Source organism: Protopterus annectens, chromosome 5.part0, assembly GCF_019279795.1.
Source record: "Protopterus annectens isolate FY-2018-M chromosome 5.part0, PAN1.0, whole genome shotgun sequence".
NCBI lineage: Eukaryota > Metazoa > Chordata > Ceratodontiformes > Protopteridae > Protopterus > Protopterus annectens.
In genome coordinates this window covers 586662774-586675357 of record NC_056735.1, presented here as the reverse complement: position 1 = coordinate 586675357, position 12584 = coordinate 586662774, and the positions used below count along the sequence as shown (strand labels likewise).

The following is a 12584-nucleotide window of genomic DNA, read 5'->3' as shown; positions in this document are numbered from 1 at the left end:
TAAATAGCATTTTTATGTGTGGGTTTAGCTCCTCTTGGAGTTCACGTAACACGCAACCCAGGATACCATCAGGTCCCATTGATGCTGTGTTTTTTGCTTTGTTTAGGGCAGTTCTCACTTGGACATCTGAGATGACAGGGAGATTACATTCAGCTGGGATAAGTATTTCTTCTTTTGGGGGTGAAGGAGGGGAGAAATTTGCACTGAACCTGTTAGCCAGAATGTTGGCAATATCTGTGGGTTCAGTGTATTTTTTGTTGTTTTGAACCAACTCTGAGCATATCTGAGGGTTTCCTTGAGGTTTCTAACATAGCTGAAGAAGGCTTTGTGGTTATCTTTAGTGTCCTTAGCGATTTTTCTCTCAAAGTTGACCTTGGATGTTTTTATGAGAGAACGTAGTTTTCTGCTAATGTTGATCAGAGATGTCTTCCCTTCATGGGATTTTGCTCTGACGTGCAGTAGCTTCCTTCTTTTGTTATACAATTTGTTTATGGCTGAGGTCCACCAGACAGGACGCTTATCTTTGGTGGAGAGAGACTTGGATTTGTTTGGGATAGCATGATCCATGCATTCTTGGAGATGTCCATAGAAAGCATTTGTGAAGGATTCGGCATTGTGGGATGTGGTATCCACTGGTACAGTGGGCTTAAAGGATACCATCTCAGTCTTAAGAAGAGTGAAGTCTTTTGTGCTGGGGGTGGAGGTGGGATATGTATATCCAGGGTGATTAGTTTGTGGTCAGATCTCACTAGTGAGGGGTATACTTCCGGTGTGGAGCATTTTGTCCCCATGTTTGTGATGGTCAGGTCTAGTATATTATCTCCCCTAGTGGGAGAGGTGACTAGTTGTTCCAGTGCATTTGAATTTATGAATTCCAGGAACCTTTGGGCTAGGGTATTAGGGCTAGAATAATGTACCCAATCTATGTTTGGGTAGTTGAAGTCTCCCAGTATGATGGTATTTTGTGATACATTCATATCCTCCAATGTCTTCAGGAAGGCTGAGTGGGGTTCTTGAGATTGGGAGGGTGGTCTGTAACATGCTACCAGTTGTATAGCAGTTTTGCCTATGGTTAGTTGCACCTGTATGGTCTCTGATGCTTCATGTGTTGCTACTAACCTGGAGGTGTGGGTGTCCTTGATGAATATGGACACTCCCCTTTCCTTTGTGGTTCGGCCTGGGTTTTGGGGCCGAAAAGCATGATACGAGGTATAGCCTGGTAGGGCTGGGGTGCTCTCAGGAGCCTTGAACCAGGTTTCAGTTACTGCACAGACATTGATGTTCTCCATGCTGAGGAGTGCATCAAGTGCCTGCATCTTGAGATTTAGACTTCTGGCGTTGAGCAGCATTACCCTTAGTTTTTTTCCATTTTTGTTTTCTAAGGAGGTGGGTCTGTCTTTTGAGCCTTGCCTAAAAAAGGCACTATGGGGGTGGCAAGAGACTTAGCCAATATCCGGAAGCCCAGTGGTGACAGGTGTAAGCCATCCCTTCCGAAGCAGCATGGCTTGTCCAACATGTCATCCCAGGCAGACAGACATTGGATCCCCTTAGAATGACACCAGTACTTGAGTCAATTGTTAAAGCTGATCATCTTGTCTTTGTATTGTGGTATCATTCTTGGTGAGGGCAAGATGCTGCTCAGGGTCAAGGTCATACCAGCCTGGGCTACATAATTGGAGAGCTCCTCTATGTCCCTTTTCATGTAGTCCAGGGAGGTACGTCTCAGGTCATTCACACCAGCATGGACAATGACGGAGTCATATTTGTACTTGCTTTGGAGTGACTTGAGTGCGTGTGTTATGTGGCAGATCCTAGCTCTGGATAGACAGCTCACAGTCACCTTCTCCTTGTTCAACCTGGTCAGCGGGACATCAGTGTGTCTGACTATAGAGTCACCTATTACTAGTGTATCAGGCAAGGTGTTTGGCCTTAAGTGCTGTGATTGGTCGACACACTGATTTTTTGAAGTATGTGTTGCAAGTGTTTTGTTTTGAAGTGGTGGATTTTTGGATGTCTGCTTTATGAGCCTCTGTTGTTTTGGTAAGTTTTTTATTAGAGCCTCCGAGTATGTCTTTGTCTTTTTATGTGTTTGGTTTGCAGTTGTGGTAGGTCTATGTGGGACTGGGATTGTTGTGTGTGTGGTTGCCATCTTCTCCTGTCTGGTCATGCCAGCCCTGAGTTGAGAGAGTTCAGCCTCCAGTTTGGCTATATAGTTGCATCTCTCACATGTATTTGTGTTTGTTGGGAGGAGGAGAGGGTTGTCTGTGTACATGAGACAATTGTAGCATTGTCTCAAGATACCCAGATTGACCAGCTGAATTGGAGACGACGCCAGTAATCTACCACTCGATATGTTAGAACAGTATAAGGGAGTGCTGTACCTTTAAGGGAAGTGGATATTCACAGGGGTGGTAAGTAGATGTACTGCTTTACTTAGTACGAGAGTGCTTACTTAGTAGAGAAGTATTGAGAACAAGTGCTAGGCTTATAATATAGTGAGTAGTCTGGTTATACTAAGAGTAGAGCTTCCTTAAGGGAAAATTTGAAGAGCAGACTTGGCGGAGCCAGAAAAAGTTTAACCTTGTTTAACCGGTGCTGCGCTATGCGCACAACCGTGCAAAGCCATGCAAACGCGGATTTTAAACAGTGAACTACAAAAGAGCTAGAAATGGTCCAAAACAACCAATTACTACAGCTTCTTCTGCTGATGTCACTTCCTACAGGGACAGGTAGGCTGCTCAAGGCTCCCCACTCCCACTGGTGAGCAAAGAAACTTCCTTCTATCCAAGTAAGGTAATGGACAACACAGGAACTACACCACAGCCCAGAATACAGCAATGCCTGTAAACTGGTCTAAACTAGTCGAGGAGAGGTGGGAAAACAAGGAATTAATTTTCGTTTTTTTGTTTTTTTGGTAGAAACACACAGAAAATGCAGAAACAGTGATAAATTAGTTACACAGGCTAGCACACTTTAGTGGGCAGCCTCCACAGTTAAATTAAACAAACAAACAAACAAACTTTCGATCAAATTCAACTAAAATGTAACTTTAAGTGCAGATTTTAAAATAATGCAGCAAACAGTTAAAAAAACAGTTCAAGCTAGTTCAGGGTAAGCTACAGAAGCTATTCCAAGTGAAAAAAAGCAAAGATACTTAAATCCAGAAAGTAGTCGCTTTTCTGAGTTCCCTGCTGCTAGGACCACTCTGCAGAACCACGAGGAGCTTGTCTGAGCAGTATAGCCAGAAAAAAATGCACAGAGGCGGATTTTAAACAGTGAACTACAAAAGAGCTAGAAATGGTCCAAAACAACCAATTACTACAGCTTCTTGTGCTGAGGTCACTTCCTACAGGGACAGGTAGGCTGCTCAAGGCTCCCCACTCCCACAGGTGAGCAAAGAAACTTCCTTCTATCCAAGTAAGGTAATGGACAACACAGGAACTACACCACAGCCCAGAATACAGCAATGCCTGTAAACTGGTCTAAACTAGTCGAGGAGAGGCGGGAAAACAAGGATTATTTTTTTGTTTTTTTGGTAGAAACACACAGAAAATGCAGAAACAGTGATAAATTAGTTACACAGGCTAGCACACTTTAGTGGGCAGCCTTCCACAGTTAAATTAAACAAACAAACAAACTTTCGATCAAATTAGACTAAAATGTAACTTTAAGTGCAGATTTTAAAATAATGCAGCAAACAGTTAAAAAAACAGTTCAAGCTAGTTCAGGGTAAGACTGAAGCTATTCCAAGTGAAAAAAAAGCAAAGATACTTAAATCCAGAAAGTAGTCACTTTTCTGAGTTCCCTGCTGCTAGGACCACTTTGCGGAACCACGAGGAGCTTGTCTGAGCAGTATAGCCAGAAAAAAACACCCAGAGGCGGATTTTAAACAGTGAACTACAAAAGAGCTAGAAATGGTCCAAAACAACCAATTACTACAGCTTCTTGTGCTGAGGTCACTTACTACAGGGACAGGTAGGCTGCTCAAGGCTCCCCACTCCCAATGGTGAGCAAAGAAACTTCCTTCTATCCAAGACTCTATCTAGACTATACTACTCAATTTTAAGGTTAAGAAAAGTATGGTTTATTTTCATTAGTGTATTTTATAAGAACTCAGTAAGAAATAAGTCACAATGAAGCACAGGTTAATCATTTAAAGTCAAAAGAATATAACTCGCAGTATGAAAAAAAATACAGTTAAACAGCAATGAGATGCAGTAAAATGTAGTTAAACAGTAATGAATTGCAGTAGATAGCAATGAAATATAGGTTATCATTAGATTGCTTTGAAACAGTAGCTCACAATCACATCACAACAGTAACAGACAGCACAAATAAAGCAGCAATTCAGTAGAGTGCTGTCATCAATTTAGTGAGGCTACCAACAAGCAGGAATAAATACAGCAAACATAAATGAAGTAGAAAGAGGTACAGTTTTTTTTTTTTTTTACTTTACTAAGTTCTCACTATAAACAGTAGAATAAGCTGATGTAATGTGATTGGGGAAGTGTTCAGTATCAACTTTATACAGCAGCTGGACAGGTGGCTGGGACAACAAGCAATTGCACAGATTACACAGATATACAGCAAAACAGAAGTGCAAAAACAGTTGAAAATAAGCACTTATCTTTTTCCATTATCATAGCAGAGCAAATGGCAGAAGGCTTATCTCACTGCAGCTTTGAACAGTTTGAGCAAACAAGTACAATTAGTTTAAAACACTGGCTATTAAAGGCAGAGAAACAGGAACCAGTCCAATTATCCAATCAAAATAACAGTGTTGCAGGAATGCTTCTAGCTAGATCAATCCAGACTAATTATTTCTGCCACAAAGAAAACAGCTAGGCCTCTCTAGACAAAAGATTCCACTACAAGCTCCAAAGATCACAAACAGTAACAGACATTCAGCTCTAATAACAAAACAGCAGGCTAAAAAACAGTTGCACAGATTACACAAAACAGTTGCACAGATTGCACAGATATACAGTAAACATATTACACAGATATACAGTAAAACAGAAGTGCGGACTATTATTAGTCCTACTCTGTTTCTAACATTTCCAGTCTTTTTCTTCCTCCCTTATGAGGTGGTTATCTTATAGGTATACAATTATTAGAGTTTTTTCACCATGTGTTTTTGATAACTATATTTGGATCTATAATTGTTCTTTAGTATTTAACATTATTTCCTGTACCCTTCTTGTGGTTTCATTGCCCCATGTTCTCAAAGTGTCTAAGAAGGCACCTGAATTTATGTGTCTAATGTTTGGAGGCTGTATAATTGGAAGAAGAGTGAGATATTTCTGATTCATTTCATCTAGGGCCCTGAAGACCACTGGTCTAAGTTAATTCCTAAGGACCTTTCCCCTGACTCCATGGCAGAATCAGTGTCCTTTCCGTTTGTCTCTCTCTATTGAAGAAATATTTGGTGAAACCCCCAGACAAGTCCAAAAGTGCTAAACGTAAAGATAAGGAAAGGGAGCAGTCCAGAGATAAAGATGTTGTCAAGGAGTACAAGAAGAGATCCCTGCACCCAGGTGCCACTGGTCTGGCTCCTAAAGTCTCAAAATCTTTGGATCCAACATCTTCTTTGTCATTGTGACCAGATCCTGTCTGGATCCATTCTTTGACTTCTCCACTAGTAGTCAATCCTAATTTCTCTCAGGAGCCGATTCCTCCTTGACTCTGATCTCCTACCCTACCATTAAAGTGAACTTTCCATAGATCTTCCAGGTCACCCGCAATGGCTTTGATCATTCAGGTCTCTGCAGTCATCAAAGAGCCTTTTGGAAGCAGACATGGATTGGGTTGTGTGGAAATTATTGTGGATTCCAATCCAGATGGAGGTCCTTCTTACTTCTTTCACTCCAGTGGTACCAGTACCCCTTCCATTCCCCATTTGGTTTCTTCTTCCCTGATCTAAACTTCAGATCAAGTCTTCTTGGATATGAGCCTTTTCCTGTGAGATCCCTTTCTTGGAGCTAGTAGATTGGATGTTTTCAACACTGACAGTGTCTTATCACCCACTCAACAAAGACATCATTAGATCTCAGGATCCCAGAGCTGAGAGCCTGGTGTCAGATCATAGGGATTAGGGTCACCTCCAACACAGTCTGATCCATCCCTTCCCCTCTGCTCCTCGACTGTTGATAGCTTGGCCCTAATGTGTGCTTCAGACACAAGCCATGTTGCATTTAGTGAGGGTCTCATATCTGGATCCTCATACTCCAAGAGAATTTCTTTGCTATCAGATTTGACTGTGGTCTTTGAAGTGTTTGAGAAGGCTTTCTCCTTGTTGAGAGGAGATGTGACCCACCCTGGTTCAGATAAATCCTGACCCTCATTTGTGACTGCAGCTTCAGTCCAACATCATCCTGGCCATTCAGCACATCCAGCTCCAGTAAGCCTCAAAAGAACTCATAAAGTTAGCTCCCATTTGGCTTCTGATTATTCCTTAGACAGCTGCCCCCCACCAATGAAGATCAGAAAAAGCATGTATGAAAAAGGAGGCTTCTGGACTACCTGCAGGTGTCTCTTACTGACATCAACCTCAATGAAAGGGAAGGATCTTCAGGGTCCCCCTTCAGAAGATGTCTCCCTTGTGGACATCCTTGAATTACTTAGGCAAGGGGTGGTTGGCCACTGATGCCCCTTTCTCAAGGCTTTTGGAGCTGTCCCATATATTTTCTGGGTAGTCCCCTCAGTGGACAAATTGATAATCTTGGTGTCCCAAGGGGAGTGGAGTAAAATGGATACAATATAGCCCATTCCCGACAAACCAGATATAGTTTTGGTCTCTCCTCAAAATAGGCTACACTTGAGAAAGGGATTGGTGGTAGATGACATTGTGATGGCAGCAGACACCAAAAAAGAACTCTCCAAGGAGACAGTTCTTCTGTCCATCCCCTGAACAGGGCATATTGGTCCCTGGACCAATTTAGAAAGTTCATTTATGCATCAGCAATGTTTGCCTTATATGTGCTAAATTACCTGACCTATTTATACAGATTTCAAAGGGATTTAACTAAAGAGCTCTCCAAATCTCTTTCTTAAGTACCATGACAGCATAAACCTTAAAAATGATATGGATTCATGGCTGGCAACCATTCAATCCATTACAGAAGCGACTGCAAGGCTGCTAGACAAGTGAACAATACAGAAGGTACCAACAGACCAGCAAGGATCCCGAGTCTATTCAATGTTTTTTTTGGTTGTGAAGAAAAACAGGGACCTCAGGCAGTTAAATCAATTTGTAAAACTGACTTCTTTCCAGATGGTCACAGTTCAGTCCATATTACCTTTTCTGAGGAAGGATGTCTAGATGTGTTGGGTGGACCTTTAGTACACCTACTACCACATCAAGATAGCAAGGCAGTCCAGAAGTTTCCTTTGCTTTTGGCAGGGAGCTAGTCATTTTCAATTCAGAGTGCTGTTCTTCAGACTCACCACAGGCCCTATGATGCTCACCAAGTGCATGGCAGTGGTGGAAGTGCATGTCAGGCTGCAAGGATTTCAGTTGTTACCTTACCTAGACAACTGGCTCATAACTGCTGCCATACGGGATATGTTAATCCAAGCTAGGGAATCTTTGCTGCAGTTGTGTACAGTCCTAGACATTGTGATCATAGATCGTAGGATCATAGGAAATTACTAGGCTATCAACCTGTAGGTCATTTTAAGTCTAGCCGTTTCATCCCAATGTAATACCATAGAAATGCTAGTCAGTACCCAAGATTACGTTTAGTGATGACTGCCCATGTCCATTAGGGCTGTAGGCTCTATTCCCAGTAAGAATTTATGGTGCCCCATCCACTAGTTATGTTATTCTTGAACAGTGTCATAGAGGTGCTCTGTTTCCCATCAATTGGTAGCATGTTCCAAAGACACGGCAGTCGCTAGGAGATATCCTTCAGCATGTCTTATTTAAGAGGCAGGCCATATTTAGGTCCCTGGAATGGGTATCCCTAGTCCCAATTGATTTACAATTATGCAGCAAGTTCATTAGGTTTGGGTCTTGGATTGCTCTGTAGGCCAGGTACAAGTCTCCCCTAAAAAGTCTATATGATACAGAGTATAGTGACAGTGACTTCAGTCTGTCTGCGTAAGCACATGCTGGAGACCCTTGATCTTCTTTGTTAGAAACCTCTGAGTTCTCACTAATTGCTGAGGGTGCTTAGTACGGTAAATGCCAAACGGGGCATTATACTCAATTATGGGCCAGATAAGTGCCGAGTGTAGAGGGGGGTTATATCTTCTTTTGCTCTCGAGGTGATGCCTTAATAAATGGGTATTTATGGTATTGTTGTTGATTTGATAGTGTGAGGGAACATTGTTTGTAACAACCAAAAAAGCTTTGACCAGTACAATACACAACAAAGCTGAAAAAAGAATAATTCAACATGAAAAACAAACTAATAACAAAAAAAAAAAAAAAAAGAAGAAGAGGACCCACAGTACATAAAAATAACAAGGCAAAAATCATCTCTGAAGGGCTTTCAACTTTAAAATGCACCCCAGAGAACAATAGTCATTCAAACCTGGGAATGAAAAAGCATTTGTTTTCAATTGTCATAACTTTAATTCCAATTCTAATGTCCAAGGTCCTCCCCTTATGTTTTTCTTCCTTGGACATTAGAATTAGAATTAAAAGCCTTGATATATATATATATATATATATATATATATATATATATATATATATATATATATATATATTTATATATATATATTTAGATACATTGTTGTATTTACATACATACTCTTTTTTTATATATGTGTATATTTAGGGGTGTATGTCTTTTAAGCTTAATTCCTTAATTATTTTAGAATAATAATGTCTCACATTAATTTGCATTTAAGTGGTATAATATGATCATTCAATGTCTGAAGAAATTCAATAATTTGGTCTGAATGAAATAGCTTACGGATAATAAACTTGTGCTTCTTGGTTTGCACTGCTGGTCCTTTTCATCTTTTTTTCGAAAAAAGAATAAGGGAAAATTATTACAGTATAAAAAGGAAAGACGTTAAAAGTTCCTTATATAAACATGTAACTGAATGTGGAACATACAAGAAATTTATTTTTTCCATTTTAGAAATAGGTAGTTTAGACTTAAGAGGTGGGGATTTTAAAAACTATTTAGAGCAGACGGAAACCTGTTGGCAGATTAGATTGGAAGCAGACAAAACACCAGGTTTAAATGATGTTATTAACATCAAGTGTTTTTTGAAACACAGAAAATTGTATGTGAACAAAATTTGAAATATTCATATATGTGTTTGTACTATTTTTAGGTTTTTATATTGAAATAAATAGTATTGGTTTTATTGAATTATTATTTAATTAATGTAATTAATGTAATTGAGGTGAATATAAATGTAGTTCTGTAACTGACTGTACTGAGTTCTGAAGAAGTCTTGGGACATTCTTTCTGCTGAAGGGAATGGTGATCCCCCAGATTTATGAAGCCCTTTATAGCGTACAGGATTAGTCTAAGAGCTATTTTCGGCAATATGGCTGACGTGTGATCCAGGAACGAGCTCCCGGGGCGTGCACGTGAACTCTTAGGCTAATCCTGCATGGACCGAGCTCCTGTATGCAAATTACTCTCATTTGCAGGTGAAAACCATGCAAATGAGGGTAATTTGCAATCCAGAAAGCTGGCAGCTGGCATTGCAGGACGAGTGCAGTCTGCAAAAATGTACTTGGTTAGTAACCGAGTACATTTCTGCAAACTACAAAACGAAGATATGACAGCTCCAAATAAAGGCTGCATATCATTGAGAAAGGATGCCAATGGCCAAGTATAAAGCCATTGGCATTGCAAACTTATTCAAAAATAAAAAAATCAACTTTTTTTTTTGCCGACCTTGGCTGGTTAAGCATTGGGCAGCGGCGCGCAAACGGGATCGGGGGAAAATAAAAAAATAAACTTAAAATGAGCATTCTAACTAAAAACAGTGTTCTGCCATGCAAGGCAATAGCAGGCATAAGAGAACCTGGCCAGTGAGTAATGATTGCTAAGGGGGGAGGCTCAGTGTCGGACATGTAACTATGCATTAGCAAGCAATCCTATGCAAATGAGGGGAAAGATAGTGAATCCCAGATTTCCACAGGGTGTGAGGCAGGTCCCAAGAGTGTAGGAGTATAACTAGCTGAGTGCAAGACTAGGATATAGGTGATATCATGGGGGGGGGGGTGTCAGGCATACTGTAGGTAGATTAGAGCCCTGTGGCTCAGGACTGCTCCTTGCTTAGCACAGTTAAGCTAGAGGTGTGTCCAAACTGCCTAGCATTCTTTACAAAGTGTAAGCGGGTTTGCGCTCCATGCACTGGGTATTACAGGAAGAAAAAGGAAGTTAAACCAGCTCTGTGCACATTTGAGCACTCCGTTTGCACGGCACGCTCACATGCTTAAACAGCGAGGCAATGGGAAGGGAAAACATCAATAGGAAGGTAATCAAGGAGAACTAGCTTAGCTGACAGGTGAAATGTATCAGAAACAGCCAATTACACAGGCAGCAGCCCAGCCCAGCCCAGCACACCACTATAAACTACGCAAACACCTTTCCCCCTTGTTTTTCCCAAAACCTCTGCACCACTGGTGTATACAGACAGGGAAAGTTTACAAAACAAAAGCAAGAGAAAAAATGTTAGGGGCTGCTTTTGCTATCATAAACCAGCATGTGCAACAGGCTGAAGGTGGTGAGGATGTGAATGCTGCTGAGCAACCCACAATGAGGAGACAGAGAAGAGTATACAGACCCAAGGTAACCTATCAATGGCTACATGAGTTGGAGATAGTGGAGTGCTATAGGGTGGACAGGGATCTCCTACAGCAAATTGTTGAGCTGTGCCGGCCACGCCTCACACACAGAACTAACAGAGGGGAACCCATCCCAGTGGTTACCAAGGTATGTGTAGGCCTAAGAATACTAGCTACAGGTACCTTCCAAAGTCCAACTGGGGATATGATGGGGATTTCACAGGCATCAGCATCCAGGGTACTCCACCAGTTCCTGGATGCCATGTCAGCACATGTCGGTGAGCACTTATATTTCCCCATCACCCATGAGGCGTTGGCTAGCAATATGCGTCTCTTCCACCAAATAGCAGAATACCCTGAGGTAGTGGGTACAATAGACTACACACACATATGCATTAAAGCACCACCAGGTGAGTGGGGTAGGGTCTAAATCAACAGCAAGGGTCTCCCCTCCATCAACTGCCAGGTCGTGTGCAATGCCCAGGGCATAATAATGAATGTGTGTGCTGGCTGCCCTGGAAGCTACCACTATTCCCACATCTGCCATCTGACGCAGCTGTACCAGACATTTGCCATTGGGGACATCCCATACGATCACCTAATGGGAGATGCTGGATACGCACTGGAGCCATGGCTGATGACACCCATCAGAAATGCACAAACAAATGAACAAGAACTCCATAATGAGGCACACGCACAAACACGAATCATAATAGAGCATGTGTTTGGGATGCTCAAGTCATGGTTCCGGTACCTGGACACATCTGGTGGAGCCTTGTAGTACTCATCAACTACATGTACCCAAATTGTCCTTTTATGTGCCATGCTACACAATATGATCCTGCGGAAACAGCGGAAACAGGAACAGCATTGGGCAGGGCCACACAGCCCCCTACTATTGCCAAGGCCTGCACAGGCACATAGTGACTCAGAGGAGTAACAACCTGAGCCTGCCCCAGTAGGCAGAAGGAGGCATGCCCAGTATGCCCTGGCCTTAGCAAAGATGCAATGCATAGCACATGCACTGACACAATAGGGACCCACGGAATAACACCTCTCTCCGACTCGCACATACAGTAAAAGGGATGCCAAACATGACACTACCTGTGCTCAACCATGTATAGGGAGTGTACTATGTGCATCCGACATAGGCAGCCCTGTAGCACCACCCTCAATACTGGGACACCCACAAGGTAAGTGACTCACACATGCCAGTTGGTGGGGGCACATACCCAACAACAGTCACAGCCAGCAGGATAGGTGTAGACAAACACAAACAAATGCTGTACTATGGCCTCTAAATGAGCCCTATGGGTAACCCCTCCCCCAGGCCTACACAGACAAACTACAGCAGGCCAGGCAGTTGGATGAAAGTTGTGAAGGCTAGGAAGTCAGAAACTAATATGTAGCTAGTTATAGCTAAGATCTGTAGTACACTGGTATGCCTCTAGCCAGCATGATAGGTAAGACTACAGACTGAAATGGTGTAGCCGACATACCAGTACAGTCCTAGCAAATGTGTAAAAGTGTCAGGTGTGCCCCACCATCCTACATACACTTATAGTAACAGTCAGGTGTGCCCCCCCCACTCCTGTGTAGAAATGTAGAAACAGTCAGGTGTCCCTCCCCGCTATGCAGAAATATAGCAACAGTCAATGCCAAATGACCAATGTATACCCTGCAGACACAGCATGCTACCTGTCGGTGTACAACACAAAGGTCAGTACTGCAGTACAAACTACCTGGACTTGATCCACACATGCAATATAGATGGCCATACTGGGCATGCTCCCACACTTAGAGGAATGAAGGCAATGTC

General features: G+C 42.2%; 1 protein-coding gene across 3 annotated transcripts in view; it reads left to right on the top strand.

Annotated features, from left to right (window-relative positions):
* NLGN4X (neuroligin 4 X-linked) overlaps nucleotides 1–12584 on the top strand; it is a 2032144-nt gene that overhangs the window by 1529113 nt on the left and 490447 nt on the right. The gene's annotated exons all lie outside the window — the stretch shown is intronic.